Genomic DNA, 25,518 nt, shown 5'->3' with positions numbered 1-25,518 from the left:
AATGCTTCTGTCAGGTTTTTATGATATCTGCAATCCAGTGATCTGAATTTCACTGGGGGCCCTTGCAAAGTACACAGATTGGTCCCATTTCCTTACGGTTGTTCCTTCCGAAGTCTGACATCTAACTAGACAGTGTCGCAGGTCCCTACTTTAAGAGGTATTTGAATAATAATTTGTCTGCAAGCTTAAACTGGAATTACTGGTAATGTAGTTATTTTTGCGTGTAGATTGTTTCTGGGTGCATATTGGCTAGATCGGAAATGGACGAATTAGTCCAGAAAATGTCTCCGCCTTTGGGAGTGTCATGAGGAAACAGACGCAGAAACACCAATTTTGGTTGTTCCCCATTCCATTAGTATACTGCAGTAATTCTGCATCCTGAAAATCACTATATATTGTATATTTCCAATTTCGAGTTCAACATTATTGCAGAAATATGAGCCCAGCACTTGTACTGTGGCTCTTAGCACTCATTAAGGTAAATAATAATGGCATTCCTCTGGTATTTTGGCCTATAGGGTACATAGATCTATGCATTTGGGGCTTGATGTACGTACCAGGTCCACTCGCAAACCAGGGATGTGTAATTTGTACACTAACTGGTTTTGTGAATGGGTATGAAAAACGACCTGCCCAATTAATATTAATTAGACATGTCACTGTCTGCGACACCCTGTGGTTGGCTGCAAATGTAGGGATGGAGGCCTGCAAAGAAAACTACAAACCTCAAAGTTTGTATTTTCATTTCCAAACCGGAATCTTTTTTTTTGTTCTTTTTAAAGCAGCCCATGTCCATTGAAGTGACTGGTGCTGCCTTTAAAATAAAGATCCCATTTTGTGAAGACCTTTGGAAGAACAAGCACTGTCTTATAGGCCTTGCATGCATCCCGAGTCTACTATCACAATTCCTTAACGGGTAGATGTCCTGCAAGCACAGCTACCCATTTGAGAATCCGTCACCACCTCGTTTGAATTGTTGGTATCTGATTAACGGTTTGAGACCACAATTATAGTCACAATCCATTGATACATGCCTCTGTAAATCTGAAATAGGAAGGGCCACCCCTCAAGCTCCCCGTCCTATCTGCGATTCGGACATGGTCGCAAAACCACTTTTATGAGTTGGAAGTTATTTTCCGACTGATAAAAGGACTTTTGTAAACAGTGAAAAGGGTATTTTGCAGTGGAAAACCCTGTGATTTTTGAGAATCTCAGTTTTTTTTTTTTTTGCCCGCAAAATACCTTCCACATCACCTCCTAGATGTGTTGACATCCTTAACGATCTTTCTAACCAGAAAGAAAAACTTGGTGTTGCACCATAACCAAAGGCTTTGAGATTGTTTCTTTTTAAGAAAGCTGTGAGAGGCTGCGCTACAGAACAGCAATGTTGTGACAGTCCACACTAAGTCAGAACAAAGGTTGATTGCAAGAGATCATTGAGTGTGTACAGTACTGTGACATCTGAACATGTCTCACTTTAGCTACACATAAGTTATGGAAAACTGTATGTTTGTGTGCTAGCACATAATGCAAGTCGGAAAGAGGTGTTTTAGGGACTGTGGTAGTCTTGGGATGAAAATCATTGCAATACAGAAATGCATGCATAAGGGTACTACAAAGCCATCACATGCTAACTTTCTGGAATTCATGTAAGAATTGCTTTGTGAAAGATTATAGATGTGCCTCTGCTGGTATTCAAAATGAAGCTCAGGAGAAAAGAGACAGTAGTGGGATAGTGGTATAAGATGTAGGTAAAAACAGACGAGCATTATGAGAGATATGTGACATGTCCAAATCTTAGGGGTATTGTGGAAGCATCATGGGTGTGTCAGCAGTGAGAAAACAGCACATGGTCCAAGTTAGACTGTTGTGAGACCCTCATTGGTTCTACATTTTAGTTTAGCTTTACATTTCACATTTGACTCTTTTTCGGATGATATCGCTTTATTAGCAGTGACATTTTACACACTTTAAGCTTGCACAATATTATTCCAAAAATATATTGTACATGCTGTCTATTTTTGGTTAGTCTTTCTCGACATGTAATCTGTACACTCAGTTTAAGGCTAGGAACACAGAAACAAGATAACCCAGTGCTTGCGGTGCCCATTCAGTGACAGCTTCTAACATCTAGACATATCATTGCATTAGAGCTGTACCTCTAACGCATTGTGGTTTTGATGATCATAAACTTCTGCACTGCTTCACGGGGCTCAGAGGAGCACTCTGGCCACTCCTGTCCTGGAACAAATGCTGTGTTCAACATGCTGCTCTGCTGACGCTAATCCTCCATCTGGCAAACAAGGATGCCAACTCCACTGTGGACCCGCACTGTGGCTCAGCTTTCCAGGTTTGGGGGTCTCAGGCTATCCTCTTAGATCTGGCAGTGGCAGGGGGTACACCCGCTATGCTCTCCGATTGTAAATAGCGCCAGGTAGGAAGATATAGATCTAAGATCACCATCTTTATTCTAAGATCACCATGTTTATTGCTTTCACCATGTTAGTAACAATGCTTACAATGCTTTGTTTCATCTGCCTAATTATCGCTGCTCATTCTTGTTATGCAAGAATATGATTGTTTCAATAAATGTTTCAAAACCTTTATTCTTATCTTTCGTGTGTTTACCCTGGGCATTCATGGGTAAAACAGTGATAGAGGTAAGATCTGTTTCTACGACTTCTTGGAGAGTCAAGAGTGTCTTAGTCGAGGTTGCTGTAATAATCTGTTACCCTAAGAAGGGTAGGGGTTCAGGTGAGGCACTTTGAGCTAGCTAGGAATTGGGTCGACACTTACTGATGGGGTAGATGGACTCAGTCCTCTCGTCCTGAAGTTCTGCCACCCTAAAACACAGTTCCACCTCTTTGTGGGAATGGTATAACAACACCAGAGATATCTTGTGGGATCTTGGTAGCTCTCAATACTGGGATAGCACCACAGGGTGTAGAGGTTCTATGTGATAGCTGTGTAGATGTCTCAGCACAGGGAATGCAGTGCATGCTCTATGTAGTTCAGGATAGGGTTCCACTGTGCTAGCTCTGCAAATGCCTCATTATTTGAATAGGAGTGCAAATGCAGTTTAGAATAGAGATAAATTGTAAGAGCTTGACAAATGTCTTAGTATTGGGATAGCACTACAAGGAACAGATCACAATAAAGATGCACTATGATAGCTGAAGCTGCCACAGCGCCCTCTGACCTGTGTTTCCTTTGCCTTTCTTTGTGGTTTGTCCAAGTGGAGAAGAAAAGTCAGTAAAAGAAAGCCTTCTGTTTGAGTGTGTGTGGGGAGGACAGGACAGCCCTAGTGTTAGGGGAGACTTGGGGTGGGATCTATACTCTGAAGAAATGTATGCTTTTAAGTGAATACAGTTGTAAACTAAGAGAAAGTGTTTCCAAAGATGCACAGCTAACAAGCCACACATGACTGTTTTTATGATCATCAGGTAGGACAAGAGTGAACAATCTGACCTTTCACAAGTCTGCCTAGCACTATTAAGCATGAAGAGGTTTGAAAAGAAGACTGTTGCTTACATCTGTTTGTGCCATTACAGAACAATGGGGTAATCTAAAAAGTTGAAGGACCTGGGTATAATGCAATACAGACAACAAATGGTCTCACGAACAAGAAAAGAATACCTGCCTATACTAATTAAATTAGCATACCTTGATCCTATTAAATAGTCTATTTAACAATCATCGAACAAAGGAGAGAGAAAAAAAATAAAACAAAAAAGGCAAATGTATGCAAAACAATTCTAGTTGTGTTAAAGATCAGTGGTTAAATACATGTGACTTAAAATACAGTGGTTGCTCCATTACAAGTGCTCAAAAGAATGCTTAAGTGAAAGTGATCAAGAGTTAAGAGAAAGTCAAACAATAAACAGTTAAAATTAAGTCAGTAGTGCTCACAGGCAACTGTATATACCCTGTCTGTATTAAACGATAAATCATCAAAATATTGTCCATCAAGTAGGGATGGCTGCTTCACTCTTTGAGGATATTAAATCCAGTACAGGCCGAGGGGGGAAAAAGGTTGTTGCTGTTTCAACTGAAACAAAAAGGTGCCAATTAAAGTCTTATATGTGGGTCTTCATTGCAGGAAGTTGGCTCTGTATATACTATTTCAAAGTAAGAAATAGTGTGCACAGAGTCCAAGGGTTCCCCTTAGAGGTAAGATAGTGGCAAAAAGAGATAATTCTAATGCTCTATTTTGTTGTAGTGTGGTCGAGCAGTAGGCTTATCAGAGGGTAGTGTTAAGCATTTGTTGTACACACACAGGTTATAAATGAGGAACACACACTTAAAGACTTACTCCAGGCCAATAGGTTTTTATATTGAAAAATATATTTTCTTAGTTTATTTTAAGAACCACAGGCTCAAGATTTACAAGTAATACTTCAAATGAAAGGTATTTCACTTAGATACTCTTGGAACTTTGAATAATCACAATAGCATGTACAGTCTTTGTAAAAATGGCGATAAGCTATTTTAAAAGTGGACACACTGCAAAAATCAACAGTTCCTGGGGAGGTAAGTAAAGGTTAAGTTTGCAGGTAAGTAAAGCACTTACAAGTCTCAAAGTTGGGTCCACGGTAGGCCACCATTGGGGGTTCAAGGCAACCCCAAAGTTACCACACCAGCAGCTCGGGGTCGGTCAGGTGCAGAGGTCAAAGAGGTGCCCAAAACACATGGACTTCAATGGAGAACAGGGGTGCCCCGATTCCAGTCTGCCAGCAGGTAAGTACCCGCGTCCTCAGGGGCCGACCAGGGGGGTTTTGTAGGGCACCGGGGGGTACACAAGCAGGCACAGAAAGTACACCCTCAGCGGCACGGGGCGTCCGGGTGCAGAGTGCAAACAGGCGTCAGGTTTTAGATAGGAAGTAATGGGGATACCCAGGGGTCTCTTCAACAATGCAGGCAGGCACAGGGGGGCTCCTCGGGGTAGCCACCACCTGGGCTAGGCAGTGGGTCGCCTGGGTGTCGCTCCTGCAGTGGAACTCGGTTCCTTCAGGTCCTGGGGGCTGCTGGTGCAGTGTTGGTTCCAGGCGTCGGGTCTCTTGTTACAGGCAGTCGCGGTCAGGGGGAGCCTCTGGATTTCCTCTGCAGGCATCGCTGTGGGGGCTAAGGGGGGTCGTCTCTGGCTACTCATGGGCTCGCAGTCGCCGGGGAGTCCTCCCTGAAGTGTTGGTTTTCCGCAGGTCGAGCCGGGGGCGTCGGGTGCAGAGTGGAAAGTCTCACGCTTCCGGCGGGAAACGTGAAGTCTTTAAAGTTGTTTCTTTGTTGCAAGAAAGTTGCAGATTGTTGAACAGGGCCGCTGTTCACAGGAGTTTCTTGGTCGTTGGTTGCAGGGCAGTCCTCTGAGGCTTCTGAGTTTGGTGGTCCCTGTTGGTTGCGTCGCTGTTGCAGTTTTCTTCGAAGTTGGGAGACAGGCCAGTAGGGCTGGGGCCAAAGCAGTTGTCGTCTCCGTCTTCACTGCAGAGCTTCAGGTCAGCAGTCCTTCTTCTTGTTAAGGTTGCAGGAATCTGATTTCCTGGGTTCTGGGTTGCCCCTAAATACTGAATTTAGGAGTGTGTTTAGGTCTGGTTGGCAGTAGCCAATGGCTACTGTCCTGGAGGGTGGCTACACCCTCTTTGTGCCTCCTCCCTGAGGGGAGGAGGGCACATCCCTAATCCTATTGGGGGAATCCTCCAAAACCAAGATGGAGGATTTCTAAAGGCAGGGGTCACCCCAGCTCACGGCACCTTAGGGCCTGTCCTGACTGGTGGGTGACTCCTCCTTGTTTTTCTCATTATCTCCCCTGGACTTGCTGCCAAACGTGGGGGCTGTGTCCAGGGGGCGGGCATCTCCACTAGCTGGAGTGCCCTCGGGCATTGTAACACGAAGCTTGAGCCTTTGAGGCTCACTGCTAGGTGTTACAGTTCCTGCAGGGGGGAGGTGTTAAGCATCTCCACCCAGTGCAGGCTTTGTTTCTGGCCTCAGAGAGCACAAAGGCTCTCACCCCTGGGGGTCAGAAACTCGTTTCTCAGTAGCAGGCTGGCACAGACCAGTCAGTCCTGCACTGAAGGATTGGGTAAAATACAGGGGGCATCTCTAAGGTGCCCTCTGTGTGCATTTTTTTATAAATCCAGCACTGGCATCAGTGTGGGTTTATTATTCTGAGAAGTTTGATACCAAACTTCCTACTATTCAGTGTAGCCATTATGGAGCTTTGGAGTTCGTTTTTGACAAACTCCCAGACCATATACTTAATATGGCCACACTGTACTTACAATGTCTAAGAATAGACTTACACACTGCAGGGGCATATTGCTCATGCAGCTATGCCCTCACCTGTGGTATAGTGCACCCTGCCTTAGGACTGTAAGGCCTGCTAGAGGGGTGACTTACCTATGCCAGAGGCAGCATTTTGTGTCCATGGCATCCTGAGGGGGATGCCATGTCGACTTTGCCTTTTTCTCCCCACCAACACACACAATCTGCAATGGCAGTGTGCATGTGTTAGGTGAGGGGTCCATAAGGGTGGCACAACACATGCTGCAGCCCTTAAAGACCGTCCCTGGTCACAGGGCCCTTGGTACCACTGGTACCTTTTACAAGGGACTTATCTGTGTGCCAGGGGTGTGCCAATTGCGGGAACAATGGTACATTTTAGGTAAAAGAACACTGGTGCTGGGGCCTGGTTAGCAGGGTCCCAGCACACTTCTCAGTCAAGTCAGCATCAGTATCAGGCAAAAAGTGGGGGGTAACTGCAACAGGAAGCCATTTCCTTAAACTTCATCAAGACAAAAACAAAATTAACAAGCATTTGAAATACAATGGGTCTTGCATTCGCTTTAGTTAGAGCTATTAGCGTTGTAAACTCCTAACCGGACTTTTCTTGCCACAGAAAATTGGAAGAAAAAAACGAGCGCAATCGCGCTATGTAAAATGCAGTGTGATCGTGCTGAAACTGATGTTTTATGTTTTCAGTAGTTGAGGGTGTGCTCAAGGAGGGCTAATCACTGGAAAATGCATGACGAATGCATGCCTTTCACTAATGAAATCAAGCGGATTTTAAAAGGCAACCTCACGAACCAATGAAAGTGACAGGCGTGACATGGGCGTGGTTAAATGCTCAAAGAGATATTACAGCAGGGCTGGAGTGCTTGTGCTCTCGACCCCTAAAAAGGGGCAAACTATAGTTAAAATAATAGAAACCAAACTGAGAAAATGTGGTGCATGTTGTTTCCTGCACAATAGAAATACGCTCTCCTATGCACACAAAAACTCACCTGAAGTTGTGCACTGTCAGTCTTACAGTTTGGACGAACAAAATCTATAAGCAGTGAAGGCACACAGTGACTCCGCGTCTGCAAAACTTATATCTACTGAATTCTGTAAATTAAGAAAAATGCCCAATCAATATGGCATACACTATACGTCAGGCTAGTGAGTGTTTATCCAAAAGATTTGCTCACCTGTGAAATGAATCACTGAACTCCCTGGTAGCTGGTCTTAAAATAAGATTTCCTCCCTCAAAAGGTACACTGATATAGGCGCCTGTATATGTGAGTACTTTTTTGATAGGCATATTTCCCTGTGGGGAGATATTAAGAATTTATATTTATGTATTTTTTAGCGCAGGAAAGTTTACTTTACATGCTGTTCTTAAGTGATGGTTCAAGGGTTTTGTATTAATCTATTGGTCTCAGTGGTAGCCAGTGCCCAATAACTATGACACAACATGTATCTGAACGGGGAAAGCAGGGTACGTGAACAGGTACTGGGAATACGCTGCACATCTCAGAAGGACACCTGTACACAAAATCTTAGTTCACACGTGCACAGAGTGGATTTTATAATATATTACTATCATGTGCACAAAGCGCAAATTATAATGCAACTTTCTCACGTGCACATGCACGCAGGATGGAATATACTGCCTACTTCTGAGGGATGAGCAACTGGTAAAATACACAGCCCCTCTTAGGAAAACATTTGCAAACAGTGTGAAATTTAATGCGCGTTAGTGAATTACATTCACAAAGAATTATATATATTGGTGGTCTTGGCATAATAGCTGTCTGCAGTGCACATTTATACATAGTGGAATTGAGTGCTTTGCTCTGAAACATGCAGGAGGTCAAGACGGTGTACCGCACTATGTGGAAAATTTACTAACCATTTGAACTGGTGTTGCATCACAAAGGTGAGGTTAGCAAAGCGTTGTAGTGGAATTTACTTTGAAATACAAATCATGATTTGCTTTAGAAAACTGGCTTATGTAATGCAGTGTAGCACTATTGGCTACTTTGGGTCAAAGAGGCATCCCACGGGTCATACATAAGCATTCAAAAGTAACCACACCTAGGTTTTAATGTAAATCCCTACCTACTAACATTTAAAGATGAAGGTTTGCACACAAACAGATCACAGTTCCTAATAACGTGTAGCAATGGCGCAAGCTTTTAAAGACTCTACACTTTTCCAACTTTGCACGTGTGCTGCAGGATATACCACCCATAAAGTCAGAAATCTATTAAACTATGTAAAAGAGTAGCTTTTGTGGAAGGGTATCCTTGCAGTACAAAACCTGTGCTTGACAGAAAGCACAAACTCTTGCACTATAGGGAAAGAGAATGTGCATTGGTGCATGGCAGCCTAAAGCACAACAGTTGGGGGGGGGGGGGGCAGAAACACAACTTACTTGACATGGCGCTCTTTTTCTCCCTAGCTTTGATGTAGTGCTGCAACATACACTGCACCGTTACGAAAAATATACTGCACATGCCTGTAATGAACATATGTACTGGACTAAATATAGTGCAGCTCGTTGAAGCATATATGTGTAATAGACCACCTGAATCTCAAATATGCATATTCAGGTTGGAATATGCTGCTCTTCTCTGCTGTAGGGAGATGCCCAGGGCCAGGATGAAATAGGCGACTCTCTCTTAAGAGAACTTGCACATAGCACAGAATATATTGTCATCTCTGAAGTACAGATGTACACTAATCCTAGCTGAGATGTTCAGGTGATCTCAGGCCATTTGACGGTAAACCAGTTAGGTACACTACTTTGGCAGTTAAACAGGGTGGTGCAAGTAAAGAGCTTACTCGGACACAGTTGAAGAACCATATAACATAATGGTGGTATAAAGTAATTGCTGTCCCTATGGTCCATTCACGTCACCTAAGAACAGTGTGAGGGAAATAGAAGTGGAAAGCAGTAGAAACTGTTACCGAATACCAGCTTTCAGCTCACTCTCTGGGCATATGGAGGGAGCTGAGCTAATGTAAATTAAGGCCAGGAAAAATTCAAGAGTCACAAATGGAGAGACCAACGGGGTAGGACGTGGCTCAGGCACGCAAGTGTGGCAGAGACAGGCCGTCTGTTTACTGTAGTCATCTTCTTCTTGATTGGCTTCATCAGTGGGTGCTATACTATGTCACAGTAGTGCATTGGGTGGTCATGTCAGTGTTGCAGCTCTCCGCCGCACTTGCAGATAGCTGCCAGCCTGACTAGCCTCTTTTACTGCCAGGCACATGACTTATGATGCACTGCAGGTGCTAGGGAGTCCCTTTTGTGTTTCGAATAGCCACATTAGTGTGTGAAGCACGTATGTGCAATGATAGTAGACCTACATTTCTTAACTGGGCTACTTTTTAATTGGAACAGATGAACACCGCTGTCCCTCTACTTATACTTAAAAAGCAGCTCAGTTCAACCTCCTCGGCCCAGCTACAGAAAACAGCCGAGGCAGGAGCTTCTGGCTCGGAGAGAAACTCAGGATCTGTTGAACACTCTGCTACAGCCTCCACATGGACACTCCCAAATAACAGTAAAAAAAAAAAAAGGAGAGGGGGTCTCTGAGATTCCACTGTAGAACAGGCTTTTATGAGCCAGTTTGTTGTTTGAAATAAATGCAGCTGCCAGTGTGAACCGGACAGCTGCTGAAGGGCCCCGCTTCCATGCCCAGGATCCTGGGTCCCCACATCCCCACAATAATATACACCAACCCACAAGCTGTAGTCTGTGTGTATGACCATACTTTATTTCATACATCTATTAATTGGATATGGTAATGAAAACAGCAAGGCTTTCTCCCACCCTTATACACAATCTTTATGGGATCCTTTGTGGTAATGGAATATGGAATGGAATGTGCGTTTCATGTTCCATTACAGAACACCTGGGAGCGGAAGGTCGTTTGGGATGCGAACGGGGGCAAACGGAGAAGAAGGTGGTGTATATTTTTTGTAATGGATGATAACGCCAGGGGTTGAATAAAGGCTACAACATAATTTCAAGTTGTGATCATCTTTGCGACACCCTTGGTACAGTTACACAACGTATTAACATCTGTATTTTTCTCTGGCCATCTGAATAATACAACTGCGTTTGTCGATAAATTGGCAACCTGTACTTCGAAATCTCGGGGGATTCCTTGCACAAATTGATTAGCCAGCAATAGATTTGGAATGCAATTCAGGATTTAAGTTAAATATATCTAAGACTAGGATCATACTTGCCAGAGGCATTCAGGCGCTTGATCTTGGACTTGTTTCTAAATCATGCTGTCTTGGGGTCTCTCTTACCAAAGATTTGACTGTTAAGATTACTGCACCATTCTACAGTGTCTGTAGTAAAATTAAGAAATGGTTCACATTTATTTCCATACCATGGGATTACAAAACTGTGCAATTTCTTCCAAAACTATTACTATAAATTGTTCCAGAGTGGGACCACAAATTTGAGATTTCTTTTTATGTGGTTTAAATGCTTTAACCATCTTAAAATTGAGCTTAAAATTCCTAATGTACTTCTTTTTACATTGTTACAAATTAGAAATTACCTTTGTTATTTGAAAAAGTCCTCTATTTTGTTTTGTAGTTTTCATTTTTTACTTGGTTGGTGTACATTACTTCAATTTCAGAATTTAGTAAACACTTGCTTAAGGATTCAGTTGACACCCTATCATTATAGACATCAAAGTGGTCACTCTAGATATCACAGTCTGTTGATATCCATTAAATATTTCAGTCACTCAAGAATGCATTCAGAATTTATAACTAACTAGTTTCAAAACCGTAGCTACTCTAGATTATCTTAGTTTAGCTGATTTTTATTTTACGGTATCTGAAATTGTGAAATGGTGTAGAAATGAACCAGTGAATGTTAAAGGCACTCCTGTGCATCGGCTGATTGCATACATGTTTGCCACTTATCTCACTGTGACAGTATTCTTTGTCTAAAATGTGTAAGATACCAGATGGTATGCTGCACACATTATTCCTCACCATTCAAAATTAATTTTGGCACCTGATGGAGAAATATATTTTTATGTAATGGTTCCTGCCCCGTCCCCAACTTCTGATACACACTAATTGGAAACGGAGAAGTGCATCTTCACCCTCAAAAAGTATACTTATTTTAATATTAGGTGGCCAAATCAATTGCAAGTCTTGCAAAGTTTACACTAGTATGAGCTTAATTTAATAATGATGTATAATTGACATGTAAACAAGTATAAGCATGCTTGTTTAACCCCTTCGCTGCCAGGCCTTTTTCCCCTCAGGTGCAAGGACTTTTTGTGGCTATTTGGGGCAGTTCGCACGTAGGCCCTCATAACTTTGTGTCCACATAAGCTACCCACACCAAATTTGCGTCATTTTTTCTCAACAGCCTAGGGATTCTACAGGTACCCAGAGTTTGTGGGTTCCCCCTGAGGAGACCAATAAATTAGCCAAAATTCAGCAAACATTTCGTTTGTTTTTTTTTAAATGGGGGAAAAAAGAAGGCTTGTGGTTTTCCCCCTGAAAATGGCTTCAACAAAGGGTTTGCGGTGGGTGGCGTGGCCAAGATGGCGGCTGAAGCGGATGCTTGCTAAAGAGTTCCGCTTGTGGCCCGAAACTAATCCTCTGGATCTCCCAGCTTAGTCCACCCTGGTGCCTGCCATCCTGATTCCCCCAGTGCAAGGGTATGCGCGGACCGAGCGCAGACTCTCAGCCGCGAGAACAGATGCAGCGGAATGCTGAGGAGATCGTGGAGTCGTCCACAGAGCCGTGGTGCGGCCGGCTGGAGGAACGCTCCACGTGAGGGCGCGTGGCGTCCCAGTACTCGTTTGCACAGGCCGACGTGCCTGCGAGCCCCGCGGTGTAGGCGGGGGGCGCACCTATGGACCTCCTTGCGGCTGGGCACGCTGGGAAGAGATTGCTGGCCGCCTACCCGTGTTGGCGGTAGTTTCCATGCGAGCCGCCCAACAAGGCCCTGGAGGCCCGGTCAAGAACGTCACTGATGGAAATTGAGGTGAGGCCCCCTGCGGACATGTTGTGCCTTCCACTGCTGGGGGGGTCCACCCTGTACAAGCGGATGGCTGCCTGAGAGACAGAGGCTTCAAACCAAAAGATGAACATTAGCAGCGAGCGCGCCCTCGGCGTCAAGGATCACCAGGGGGTTGGAGCAGGCCGCCCAATCTAGTGAACAGCTTCTCAGACAGGCGGCACACTGACTGGGCCAGGTGTGGTGTGAGGTGGACCTCCTGGGACTCTGGGGACTTACTGGAAACGCAGAGCCTACGGCGGCAGACACACCGCAAAGAGACGAGGCTGTGTGTGGCCAGGGGGTGAGTGGAGAGCACACCTGTAATCCGCCCGCGGCTGGGGGGTTCTCCATGTGTGTTGACCACGTGGCCCGAGCACAGGCCCAAAAAGATAGCAGCATGACGTTCCCGACCCCTTTGTGCGTGTTGACCCTATTACCCATGGAGAGACCCAACGCGCTGTGTTGAACGACTATCTGTGAGAGAATTGCGGTCCTCGATGCGGTAAAATATAACGAACACTCCCACGGCCGTGGGAGGAATTGAGGGTCCGCGAGGATCGCCCTGGCCGGCGAGTGGCTTTCCAGCCAGCCGACACATTGATCAAGCCAAAGAGATGGTAAGGATGGCTCCACGGGACTCCCGGTACCTATCAATAGGGCAAGACCTTGTGGCTGACTCAGCATCCACGGCAGCATGTATACCACAAGGTGACAGGGTGTTTGGCCGACAGCCTGGGCTGTGTCTGCTCAATGTGACTACTTGCTGTGGATCAGAACTGCATACAATCATGGTCAAACCGAAGCCGTTTAGGTCGCAACCGACCGCAGAAGAAGAGGTACTGCCCCCACGAATGCGGCCGGAGACCATGCTGCTGCCCTACATCAGATGAACAAGACACTGTGAACTCATTCTGCACAATTTAACAAGGTCTTACAAGCCGTGCTGGACACTAAAGTAATTTTGGAGGGGAAAATAGACTCAGTGGCACTGGAAATGAACCTACTCAGAGCGGATCACCACAAGCTGGCGGACAGAGTTACTGATAATGAAACCACGCTCACCACAGTTAAGCCTGAAATCAAGGAACTGCGAGACCAGCTACAGTGAATGGAAATGGAGGTTACTCTCTTGCAACGCATAGCGGAGGATGCGGAGGGCCGGTCGCGGAGGAACAATGTTAGATTTGCGGGGTTCCCGGAGCGGGTGGGGATGCCAAATGCCGAGGAAATTCTAGAACAATGGTTAAAAGACGCGGTGTTCTCAAACAATGCATCACCTTCGTTCACGGTGGAACGGGCACATCAGATCCCAAGCAGGCCACCGCGCCCGAGGGCCCACCTCGGCCCCTGATTGCACGTCTCCTCAACTTCCTTGACAGAGATCAGATCCTCGAAAGCTTCAGGTCACAGGGCCCTAGGCAGATGGACAACAATGTTATTACGGCTTATCCTGACTACACCGTTGAGGTGCAACGCAAGCGTGCGTCCTTCACGAGCGTTAAACAACTTTTACGCTACAGCAACCTCACCTACTCTTTACTATCTCCGGCACATCTCTGGGTGATAGACGGGGAGAGAACCCACATTTCCCATGCCTGGAGGACGCCTGGACTTGGTTACATGCCAAGGGGTTGGTCAAACTAAACAGCGATGACTCCAAGCAGGACGCACGGCTCACTCATCAACCTCGACGTCGGAAGAAACCCGGTATCGGATGCATCCCTCCAGATCGCAGGCAGCCGAGAGCAAGTGCAGGCTTTAAGATATGCTAATCTGTTCACATCAGTGCAGTACTCTACACACCGTGAGGACAAGACCATGGACTCAAACTCATCACAGGGCCTCTCCAGTGTCTCCACCTCCCCCTCCTTATTCGGCCCAGAACTCACTCCGCGCACAGCAGATGACATTTAAACCTCGCCCTACGCCACTAGCCGCAAACTGCCCCGTCCCCCAGGGTTTGATATGTGACACAGTAGACCGCACAGTAGACCGCTCCTACATTGCTGTCTTCACCCATTGACCTCCCCGGTCATCCCCCGGTGGCGGGTTCCGACGTCATGGGCGTGAAGATTATCCAGATCGGGCTTCGGCCCATGGAACTCTTGCACCTCGCACCCACACCTCCTCATACCCATATGAGTTACCAAAGGGACCATGTGTGGACAGTTGTTACCTGTGGCACCCGTTGTGCCTACGAGTTATGAGTTGGGCGTGTCCCAGTAAGTTCCTTGTTTGTTCACAGTTGCTTCTCTAGCACACTTTTCTTTGTACCTATGAGACAGCGAGGGATAGGGGTGGGTGACTATAGAGAAGGGGGCGACTGGCTGGTAATGGTGTTCTCCACATTATCCCCACCCCAACATAGAGCACTGCCAGCACCTACACCACTACACGTCCTTGTATCCACATGGGCACTGACACTTACAACATATTAAAGTGGGACATGAGAGGCATGGCCAATACCACCAAACGCTACAGGGTATATGCGTATCTCAAAAGACACAAAATTCACATAGCTATACTGCAGGAAACGCACCTAACTACAGAGTATTTACGCAGCCTCAAAAGTAAATGACTGGATCTAGCTTATGGCACCACAACGTCAGCACTTGCCAAGGGGTTGTTGGTGTGGATCGCCGCAGAGGTTCCCTACATAGTAGAGCACCTCAAGACTGATGTAGATGGTCAATACATCCAATTGGAGGGGTCATTAGACAGTAAGCCACTAATTATAGTAGGACTACACGCTCCCAATTCGAAACAAGGGGACTTTCTATTGTCGTTCACTCCCCAACTCCTCCAAGACCCTATGTCAAACAGCATATGGGGCGGTGACCTAAACTATGTACCGGACATAGATATGGACAGATCCCAGCCCCCACTGGACGGCTCTCTCAGCAGGAAAGCTTCCCAGGTGTTGCAGACGTGGATGTTGGAGAGGAGACTCAGTGATGTGTGACGTGTCCTTCACCCTCTAGACAGAGAATATCCTTTTACTCCCCGGTTCATCGCCTCCACACCCGCATAGACTTGTTACTCAGCTCTACTAGGCTGACCAACAAAATCACTGGGGCATCATATTTGGCTAAGACGATATCAGATCATTGTCCACTGATGGCCTCCACTCAATGGGGTAGAGCGCGCGCTCGCATTCCCACTTGGCGCTTGCAGCCCCACCGGCTACTTGATCCTCCATTCCGCCAAGAATTGGCGGGGTGCATCTTCACTTATTTTTTAATTAATGGGTGGACGGCATCAACGCGAGTGGTAGAGTGGGATGCCCATAAAGTGGTGGTGAGGGACCTCTGTTTGTCAGCAGCGGGTCCAGTTCGGCGCACGTTGTCCCGCGAACTGCTACAGATAGAAACAGAGCTGTGGGAAGTGGAGCGAGGGGTGGCGCTGGGCACTATATCCCTGGAGGCCCTACGTGAACCATGTACACGCAGAAACGAGGTTGACTCGCACCTGTGAAAGTTTGATTACCGTCATTACTTCACCAGGACACACTCAGAGGGTGACCGCTCCAGCAGGTTACTGACATGGTTGGTACGCGGTGAGAAACAGGGCACTTCCATAGGGGCCATAAGACTGGATTCTGGTGCAGTGCTTAACACACAAGCGGCTATAAATGATACATTTAAGCAATACTACAGTGCACTGTATGTGGTGAGGGCCCCCCCTATGAGCAGCGCAGTTAGCAGACTTTTTTCCATACACTCCCCCTAGCTTGCCTCTCTATAACTCAACAGATGGAACTAGAGAAACCCATAGACTCTAATGAGATTCAACTGGCTCTGTGACAATTGGCCCATAATAAAGCACTGGGCAGCGATGGTCTTCCGGCGGAATACTATCACACACTCTCAGCGCAGATAATCAAACCATATATGGAAATGTTGCATGAAGCACTAACAAAAGGGCAGCTTCCGGATTCCCAGCGTGAGGCAGTAATAGTGGTCCTCCCCAAGCCAGGTCGTGATCCATTAGATGTCCGGTCCTATCGCCCCCGTCCTATCGCCCCCTCTCACTGTTAAATCTGGATTGCAAGCTACTGGGTAAGGTCCCTGCGAACCGTCTGCTCCCGCTAATGCCGTCTCTGGATCACGAAGACCAGTCGGGATTCATTCCCAGTCAGAATACCTTCATAAATATTAGATGTTTGTTAAGGGTCATGTCGGACGCCCCAGAGTTAGAGTACGAGTGGGTCGCGGTATCCCTTGATATAGAGAAGGCATTCGATACCCTATGCTGGCCCTTCCTAATGGAGGCACTGAGGAACATGGGGTTCGGGAAGATATTTATGAGGTGGATCAACACGTTGTATTCTGGCCCTGCTGCCCAGGTTAAGACAGGCGGGATTATATCAGAAAGTTTCCCTATTTGGAGGGTCACGAGACAGGGTTGCCCATTATTGCCGCTATTATTCGCGTTGGTGATTGAACCACTGGCGGCACAGCTTAGACGAAGGGCACAAATGTGGGGCATAACTGATAGTGATAAACACCAGATCATTTCCCTCTACGTGGACGACAGATTGATAAATCTGCGCAGTTGCACAGCGTCACTTCCGGACCTACTGCAGCTATTGAACCTATATGAGGACTTATCAGGCCTGCAAGTGAACCGGTCGAAGTCCTGCCTGTTCCCATTGGCACCGGTTCCAGAGGGTCTCCGTTCCACTATCATGACACATGAACTACTGTGGTGTTATACCACATTTAAATACCTAGGTATTCAAATATATCACAATGCAGTCGACCTTAGAGAAGGAAACGCACAATCAGATCGATTAGGGGCTCTTTGCCATTTTGGCGCTTGCTCCCGCTTTCCCCAATGGGGAGGGTGGCAATCGCAAACATGATAATGCTTCCAAGATTGGTACACCACTTCTCCGCACTACCAACAATAATCCCTGTGTCTTCTTCACATCGCTGAACAGTCTAATGATTGACTAGGTGTGGGGCAGCGGACGATGGCGAGTAGCACTTGCTGACACACATCTACCGCTCGCACGGGGGGCCTGGGCACACGGTACTATGAGCTGTATTATGCAGCAGCGCAATTACATTGGACATTGCACTGGATGCAGGACCCCCCGAACACAGAGACAAAGTTGGTACATGTCACCTTGGGCAGCACCAATGTGCTGCAATGGCTATTAGACCACAACAGCCCACCACATCAACATAACATTCTGATGGAAGTAGCACGCAAGTGCTGGCGCTGCTACATACTGGATGGGCGCCAGGATTCATCATACTCGCCCAGGATCTCACTGCTGGCCATTCCCGGGGTGTGGAAACTGGCTGGACAACACAGGCTGACTTCATGGCCTGAAAAGGGCATACAGACAATTAGGGGCATATTCAAAGAGGGCCGCATCATGTCCTACACTGAGCTCATGCTAACACACGACATGGGTCCGGGGCGGTTCATAACGTACTGCGCTCTACAAAAGCTCATATGCAGAACATGGCGTGGTGGGGACAACGAACCCCCGACTTCCCCTCTCTTACACGACTTATTAACCGGCCTGGGAACTCACTGCAGCATATCTCAGCTGTATGGTGTTCTGCTTGGGAGCCCATACGTGGCTCAAGCAAGAGCGAAGGCTAGATGGGACCGGGTTCTTCCTACGCCGCTATCATAAAAGGCATGGCACACTGCACCCAGCCTGACAAGAGAATTGTCGCATAACCCAAGATTCCGTTACACACAATTTAATTATTTGCATCAAACCTATCTATCCCCGCATCGGCTCTGGTGTATGTTTCCCCAGGTTAGTCAGAAATGCCCACGATCCAGCGATTCAGACTCCACCTTTTACCACATGATGTGGGACTGCCCGCCGGTCTTGCGGTCTTGGCACGCCATAACCTAATTAACCGCTGAACTAGTGGAACACCTACTGTCCCCCACGCTCGAATCCTGTCTGTTAGGTATCCGCCCAAGGCCCAAGGGGGAGTAACAGGTGCACAGGTGCATCGAACTGGCATTCGTGCTGTTCACACGCCTTCTGGTAATGCAATGAAAAGCACTGAATACGCCGGATACACACCGCTGGATGGGTGACCTGTTAAAATGGGCAAAGGCAGAGGCACAGGTACTACACTCACTCCGAGATAGAGGGTTGACAATCAGGGGATTGGACACATGGGATACCCTCATCATCTCACTCGAGAATAAAGATGACACTCACCCCCCATGAAGCCACTAGCGGTACTACCTGAAAAATATGCTTTGCACGTCAGTAGCATAGCTTAAGAAAGATTACAATAGGGCACGCATATGGGAAGACGACCCGGTACAACGCTTCATATTTCATTCATTGGGGTTTCATATAGCTACCTAGAGCGTCTCGAGGTACACAACCTGGGCCCAGCACAATCGTTACCTGTATCCACACCATTAAGTGCACACGTAGCGGATTAGGAAACACCACGCACCCGCTGTGGCGTCTATCATCCGGATCAATGATACCCACAGAATAATACAGGGTGCGCTACTACCTGCTGTGACAACGTTGATAAGCCATCTGTAGTTGCCTGCCTTCAACTATCAATTGTTTACGTCAGTGATTGAATCATTTAACTTGTCATAGTATCACGTCACAATGGGTATACCCCCCGCCTCCCCCACCCCCCCTTGCCAGACATTACTCCCAAGCCATCACTATCTTACCTCCTTCTTCTTGTTTCTACCCTTTCTTATCTTTCTTGATCTCTCTATACTGTTTCCTCCTCTCTATTATTGATTTGCATGCTGGTATTCTAGTAAGGATAGCGCTTTAGCGCTAGATTGTACATGATGTTGTGTATCAAATAACAATCAAGAGATTTAAACAAACAAACAAAAAACAACAAAGGGTTTGCCGTGCTAAAATCACCATCTTCCCAGCTTTCAGGAACAGGCAGACTTGAATCAGGAAACCACATTTTTCAGCACAATTTTGACATTTTACCGGGACATACCCCATTTTTACTATTTTTTGTGTGCTTTTAGCCTCATTCCAGTTAGTGACAGAAATGGGTATGAAAACAATGCTGGATCCCGGGAAGCTAAACATTTCTGAAAAGTGGACAACAATCTGAATTCAGCAAGGGGTAATTTGTGTAGATCCTACAAGGTTTTCCTACAGAAAATAACAGCTAAAAAGATAAATTGAAATTGAGGTGAGAAAAACAGCCATTTCTCTTCAGATTTTACTCTGCAACTTTTTCCTGCCATGTCAGATTTTCAAAAGCAATATACCGTTATGTCTGCTGGACTCTTCTGGTTGCAGGAATAAATAGGGCTTGTAGTTCAATTAAGATCCCTAGGTACCCAGAGCCAATAAAGGAGCTGCACCTTGCAATGGGTTTTCATTCTATATCTGGTTTACAGTAATTCATTTGGTGAAATATAAAGAGTGAAAAATAGGTATCAAGGAAACCTTTGTATTCCCAAAATGGGCACAAGATAAGGTGTTGAGTAGCAGTGGTTATTTGCACATCTTTGAATTTCGGGTTTCCCATACTAGCATGTGAATTACAAGGCATTTCTCAAATAGACGTATTTTTACACACAGTCTTACATTTGGATGGAAAAAATGTAGAGAAAGACAAGGGGCAATAACACTTGTTCTTCTATTCTGTGTTTCCCCAAGTCTTCTGATAAAAATGGTACCTCACTTGCGTGGATAGGCCTAAAGCCTGCGACAGGAAACGAACCATGGACACATCACATTTTTACATTGAAATCTTACGTGTTTTTTGGAAAGTGCCTAGCTGTGGATTTTGGTCTCTAGCTCATCCGGCACCTAGGGAAACCTACCATACCTGTGCATTTTTTTAAACTAGATACCTAGGGCAGGGTTCTGCAAAGTCGGTCCTGGAGAGCTGGGTCCATGCCAGATTTTTAGCATATCCACATTTAGAAAAATGTAGATTTCTGAAACATCTTTTTTCTAAATGTGGTTATGCTAAAAACCTGGCATGGACCAGGCTCTCCAGGACCAACTCTGCAGAACCCTGACCTAGGGGAATCCAAGATGGGGTGACTTCTGGGGCTCTCACAATGTTCTATTACCCAGAATCCTTTGCAAACCTCAAAATGTGGCCAAAAAAACCTTTTCCTCACATTTCGGTGACAGAAAGTTCTGGTATCTGAGAGGAGCCACAAATTTCCTTCTACCCAGCGTTCCCCCAAGTCTCCCGATTAAAGTTAGTAGTACCTCATTTGTGTGGGTAGACCTAGTGCAGGCAACAGGAAATGCCCCAAACCACAACGTGGACATCCCATTTTCCCCAAAGTAAACAGAGCTGTTTTTTGCAAATTGCCTAGCTGTGGAATTTGGCCTCTAGCTCAGCCAGCACCTAGGGAAACCTACCAAACCTGTGCATTTTTGAAAACTAGACACCTAGGGGCATCCAAGATGGGTTGACTTGTGGGACTCTGACCAGATTCTGTTACCCAGAATCCTTTGTAGACCTCAAAATATGGCCAAAAAAACACCTTTCTGATGGATACAACTACCTGTGGATTCCTCACCTCATGAATACTCCCATGGCGCCAGCATTCGACGGAAATCTTCTTCCTAGTCTCTGCACGTCGACGAGGACGTCACTCTAGCCCACGCGACGCCGTCTGACGTCATACAGGCAATAAGAGGTCCTCGACGACGTGCCAACGTCAGTTCCCTTTTTTCCGTGCATTCGAAACGGTTATCTTCGAGGGAGCAACTGTTACTTTTGTGGTTACAGTGTATTTTTTGCTGCGTAGTCCTTTTCTGAAGTAATAATGTCGCAGAGAAAGTCGGGTTTCAAGCCTAGTCGAGAGTGTGGGGGCAAGATGTCAGTTACAGATCCTCACTCCGACTGCCTTTGGTGTTTGAGCTCCGACCACGACGTGTCAACTTGCGATTCATGCCAGCACATGAATCCGAAGGCCCTCAAGGAACGTGAGGCTAAGTTGTTTATGGCGAAGTCGAAGAAAGAAAAGCATCACAAGAAGTCTTCTTCGCCAAGGCATCGGTGTCATCGAGACTCCCGGCGCCGTAGAGATTCACGGCGCCGTTCAAGCAAGGAGACTCGTTCCAGGTCGCCTTCGGATCGGTGCCGGAGGACTTGGGAGGTCAGTCCGACGGTCACGCCGCATCCGTCGACGGCGTTGCCCTCCGGCGTCACCGACTTCACCTGGGCAGGCGTCGGTGATTGAGGTGATGCAGCCTCTTGTGTTGTCTCCGGCGTCGCAGACGTCGAGGCCGGCGTCGGGGTCGCCTTCGATACAGGCTCCCCAGTATCCGGCTTTTCCCACCCCTGGAGCCGATAGTACCGCATTCCTAAATGCGATGTATACCATCTTCCAACAGATGGCTCCAGGGGGTGCTCCGGCTGGTCCTTTGGCCTTTTCATTTGGTGATCCTGCGCCTCTACGGCCGGCACCCTTTGTGCCCTTTCTCCCTTTTGGGAACGTGGGCTCGGCGCCGGTGTCGGCGCCGGTGGCCGCTCCGGTGGCTTCAGAGGGATTGGCCCCGGAGATTTCCATCCCGTCGACGTCGGGATTTCGTCCTGTGACTCCGGTGGGTCCATCTGCTCCAAGTTCTCTTCGTCCTGCTCTTTCATCGGCGTCGAAGTTGCCTGTGGCGCCGGACGCGGCGTCGGTTGCTTCTGGGGATCGGCGCCGATCTTCGACTTCGGCGGAGGCCATCTCGACTCCGCGTATCGAGCAGAGGCTACATTCGAGGAGACGGGCTCTTCGTCTATTGGAAGAGCAGGAGTACCAACGAGTCCTGGAGGAAGGAGAACTGGAGGACTCTGGTGATGGACTGCACGGTCTGGATACAGCCAGTGGGCTGGACACTTCCCCTGAGTGGGATCTTTCGTCTCCAGGGGAATATACGGAGGAGGCAGCTTCCTTTCACGCTGTAGTACGGAAGGCAGCTAACTTTCTGGACCTGCCTTTGCCGGTGGCAGAGGCGAAGCAGAATCTTCTAACGGAGGTGCTACATCCGGCCTCTGCTGCAGCGGAGCCTCTCTTGCCGTTTAATGAGGCTTTGCTTGATCCGGTGCTAGAGGTGTGGAAGAGGCCAGTATCTTCCTCAGCGGTTCATAGGGCTGTGGCCAGGAGGTATCGAGCTGCGCCATCAGACCCTGGCTTTCTTTCTAGACACCCTACACCGGAGAGCTTGGTGGTGCAAGCCTCCTGTTCATCAAAATCAGCGCCTGGATCTTTCCCGACGGTGCCTGGAGACAGGGACTCGAAAAAGCTGGATGCGCAGTCCAAGAATTTTTTTTCATCCTGCAGTCTGGCGTTGAAGGCCACCAACGCAACTTGCATTCTGGGGAGATACATCCATGCTCTTATGGATGACATTTCGTCATCATTTACGGAGCTTCCCCAGGGTCTTTTGGATGTTGTTTCGGACGCCCAGGCTGCCGCAACCCAGATTATTCAGTCTGGGCTGGACACGACCGACTCGGTGGCTAGAGCAATGGGCACGGCTGTGGTGGCAAGGAGACAGGCCTGGCTCCGTAATTCGGGGTTTTCTGCGGATGTGCAGTCAACCCTATTGGACCTCCCGTTTGATGGGGACAAACTGTTTGGGGCCAAGGCAGATTCGGCCTTGGAGCGATTTAAGGAGAGCAGGGCCACAGCCAAATCGTTATGGCTCCAAGCTCCTTCTTCCTCTGCCTCTTCCAGATTTTTGAGGAGGTTTCGTGGATTTGGGCGTGGCTCTTCCTCCTCTTCCTTTCGGGGGCGATTCCAGCAACCTGCCTCTTCCCATCCCTATAGATCTTTTAGAGGGAGAGGTAGGGCCCGTACCAGAGGAGCCTCTCAGCAGCACTCTGCCTCTTCCTCGTCCTCTGGAGGGGTGCAGCAGGGAAAGCAGCCTTAGGCTTCCACCATTTCCCACTCACTCCTCTCCTGTAGGGGGAAGATTACGGCATTTTCTCCGCAAGTGGAAGACTATTACAACGGACACTTGGGTTCTCAGTATTGTGGGAAAAGGCTACACCCTTCCCTTTCGGGAGTTCCCGCCCCCCATCCCGCCTCGCCCATCTTATTGTTCAGAAGAACACCTCTTGTTGCTAGAACAGGAGGTTCAAGTCCTCCTTTCAAAGGGCGCGGTGGAGTTGGTCCCAGAGCAGGAAAGGGGTCGAGGTTGTTACTCAAGGTATTTCCCGATTCCCAAGAAGGATGGTCGGTTGAGACCAATCCTGGATCTGAGGATCTTGAATTGGTTCCTCAAACAGGAAAATTTCAAGATGCTGACCCTAGCTCAGGTGCTTTTGGCGTTGAACATGGAAGATTGGATGGTGTCTGTCGACTTGCAGGATGCTTACTTTCATATCCCGATACTCAAGTCGCACAGGAAGTATCTCCGGTTTGTCGTAGGATGGCAGCACTATCAGTTTGCGGTCCTTCCGTTTGGTCTTACTTCAGCACCTCGAGTCTTCACGAAGGTGATGTCGGTGGTTGCGGCAGAGCTCAGAAGGAAGGGGATAGCAGTATTCCCTTACTTGGACGACTGGTTGATCAAAGCCAAGTCTCCGGAGCTTGTGTTGCATCATCTGCAGTCAACGACTCAGTTGTTGCTCGACCTGGGCTTTTCGGTGAACGAGCCCAAATCTCACCTGGAGCCCTCTCAGCGCCTCCTGTTCATAGGGGCAGTACTGGATACAACATTGAGTCGAGCCTTTCCTCCGCCTCAGCGGATTCAAGATATTCAGGAATTGGTTCCAATGTTTCGAAGTGGAGCGGTAGTTCCAGTCCTCAAGGTCCTTCGTCTGCTCGGTCTGTTTGCCTCCTGCATTCTGTTGGTCACGCATGCTCGCTGGCACATGAGGGCTCTTCAGTGGTGCCTCCGAAGGCAGTGGTCTCAACACAAAGGAGATCTAGAAGGTGCTGTCAAGATCTCCAGAGATGCTGCTGTGGACTTGAAGTGGTGGATTGCGAGCAACAATCTTTCACAAGGAAAGCAGTTCGCGCAGTCGCCACCAGTGGCCACGGTCATAACGGATGCTTCCACTCTAGGGTGGGGAGCTCATCTGGGGGATCTGGAGATCAAAGGCCTTTGGTCTCCAGAGGAACAGATGTTTCATATCAATCTGTTAGAGTTACGGGCTGTACGTCTGGCTCTCAAGGCCTTCCTCCCTTCCCTTAGTGGTCAGTCGGTACAGGTCCTGACGGACAATACTACCACGATGTGGTACATAAACAAACAGGGAGGAGTAGGGTCGTACCTTCTCTGCAGAGAAGCTCTTCGACTATGGTCGTGGGCAAAGGACCATCAGATTTGCTTGGTAGCAAATCCTCTGGCCGGGGTCTTGAATGTACGTGCAGACGGTCTCAGTCGCCAATTCTCGGCAGACCACGAGTGGCGTCTCCATCCAGATCAAGCCCGTTTGATCTTCCAAAGGTGGGGTTTCCTCGGGTAGATCTGTTTGCCACTCTGGAGAACGCGTATTGTCCGTTATTCTGCAGCCTCCAGTATCCGATGCAGGGAGCGTTGGGGGACGCGTTTCAAATAACCTGGTGCGGCCAGTTGTTTTACGCGTTTCCTCCCATACCCCTGATTCCTCGAGTATTGAGGAAGATTCGCCAAGACCGGGCGCTAGTCATCTTAATAGCTCCGGATTGGCCAAGGAGGGTGTGGTACTCCGACCTTCTCCAACTCTCAATGTGCCTTCCGCTCCGTCTCCCTTTCAGGGCAGACCTCCTCTCGCAGTCGCAGGGGCAGGTTTTACACCCCAACCTCCAGAGTCTGCACCTACATGCCTGGAGATTGAACGGGGCAACCTGAGTTCCTTCTCTCTTCCGCCTGATGTAGTGGATGTTATATTAGCGGCCAGGCGACACTCCACTAAATCTATCTACGCTAATAGGTGGTCTAAATTTGTTGCGTGGTGTGGAGAGAGGCAGATTGATCCCTTACATGCTCATCTATCGGACGTTTTGTTTTTTGCTCTGTCTCCAGCGCAGAAAGGTTGTGCAGTGGCTACCATTAAGGGTTATTTGTCGGCCTTGTCAGCCTTCATTTGTCTTCCAGACCAACCATCGTTATTTAAATCCCCTATTGTTATCAGATTCTTGAAAGGTCTTCTAAATAAATATCCTCCAAAACCATTTGTTATGCCGCAATGGGATTTGTCCTTGGTCCTGACTTTCCTTATGGGGTCCCCTTTTGAGCCTATGCATTCTTGCCCCTTAAGGTATTTGGTTATAAAAAC

The 25,518-nt window shown here is 47.5% G+C and overlaps 1 protein-coding gene across 3 annotated transcripts in view; it reads left to right on the top strand.

Moving 5' to 3' along the window:
* Positions 1-25,518, top strand: part of GLS (glutaminase) — a 607,111-nt gene that overhangs the window by 86,472 nt on the left and 495,121 nt on the right. The window lies entirely within an intron of this gene.

This window comes from Pleurodeles waltl, chromosome 3_1 (assembly GCF_031143425.1).
Source record: "Pleurodeles waltl isolate 20211129_DDA chromosome 3_1, aPleWal1.hap1.20221129, whole genome shotgun sequence".
Taxonomy (NCBI): Eukaryota; Metazoa; Chordata; class Amphibia; order Caudata; family Salamandridae; genus Pleurodeles; species Pleurodeles waltl.
This window is presented reverse-complemented; position numbering and strand designations above follow the sequence as displayed.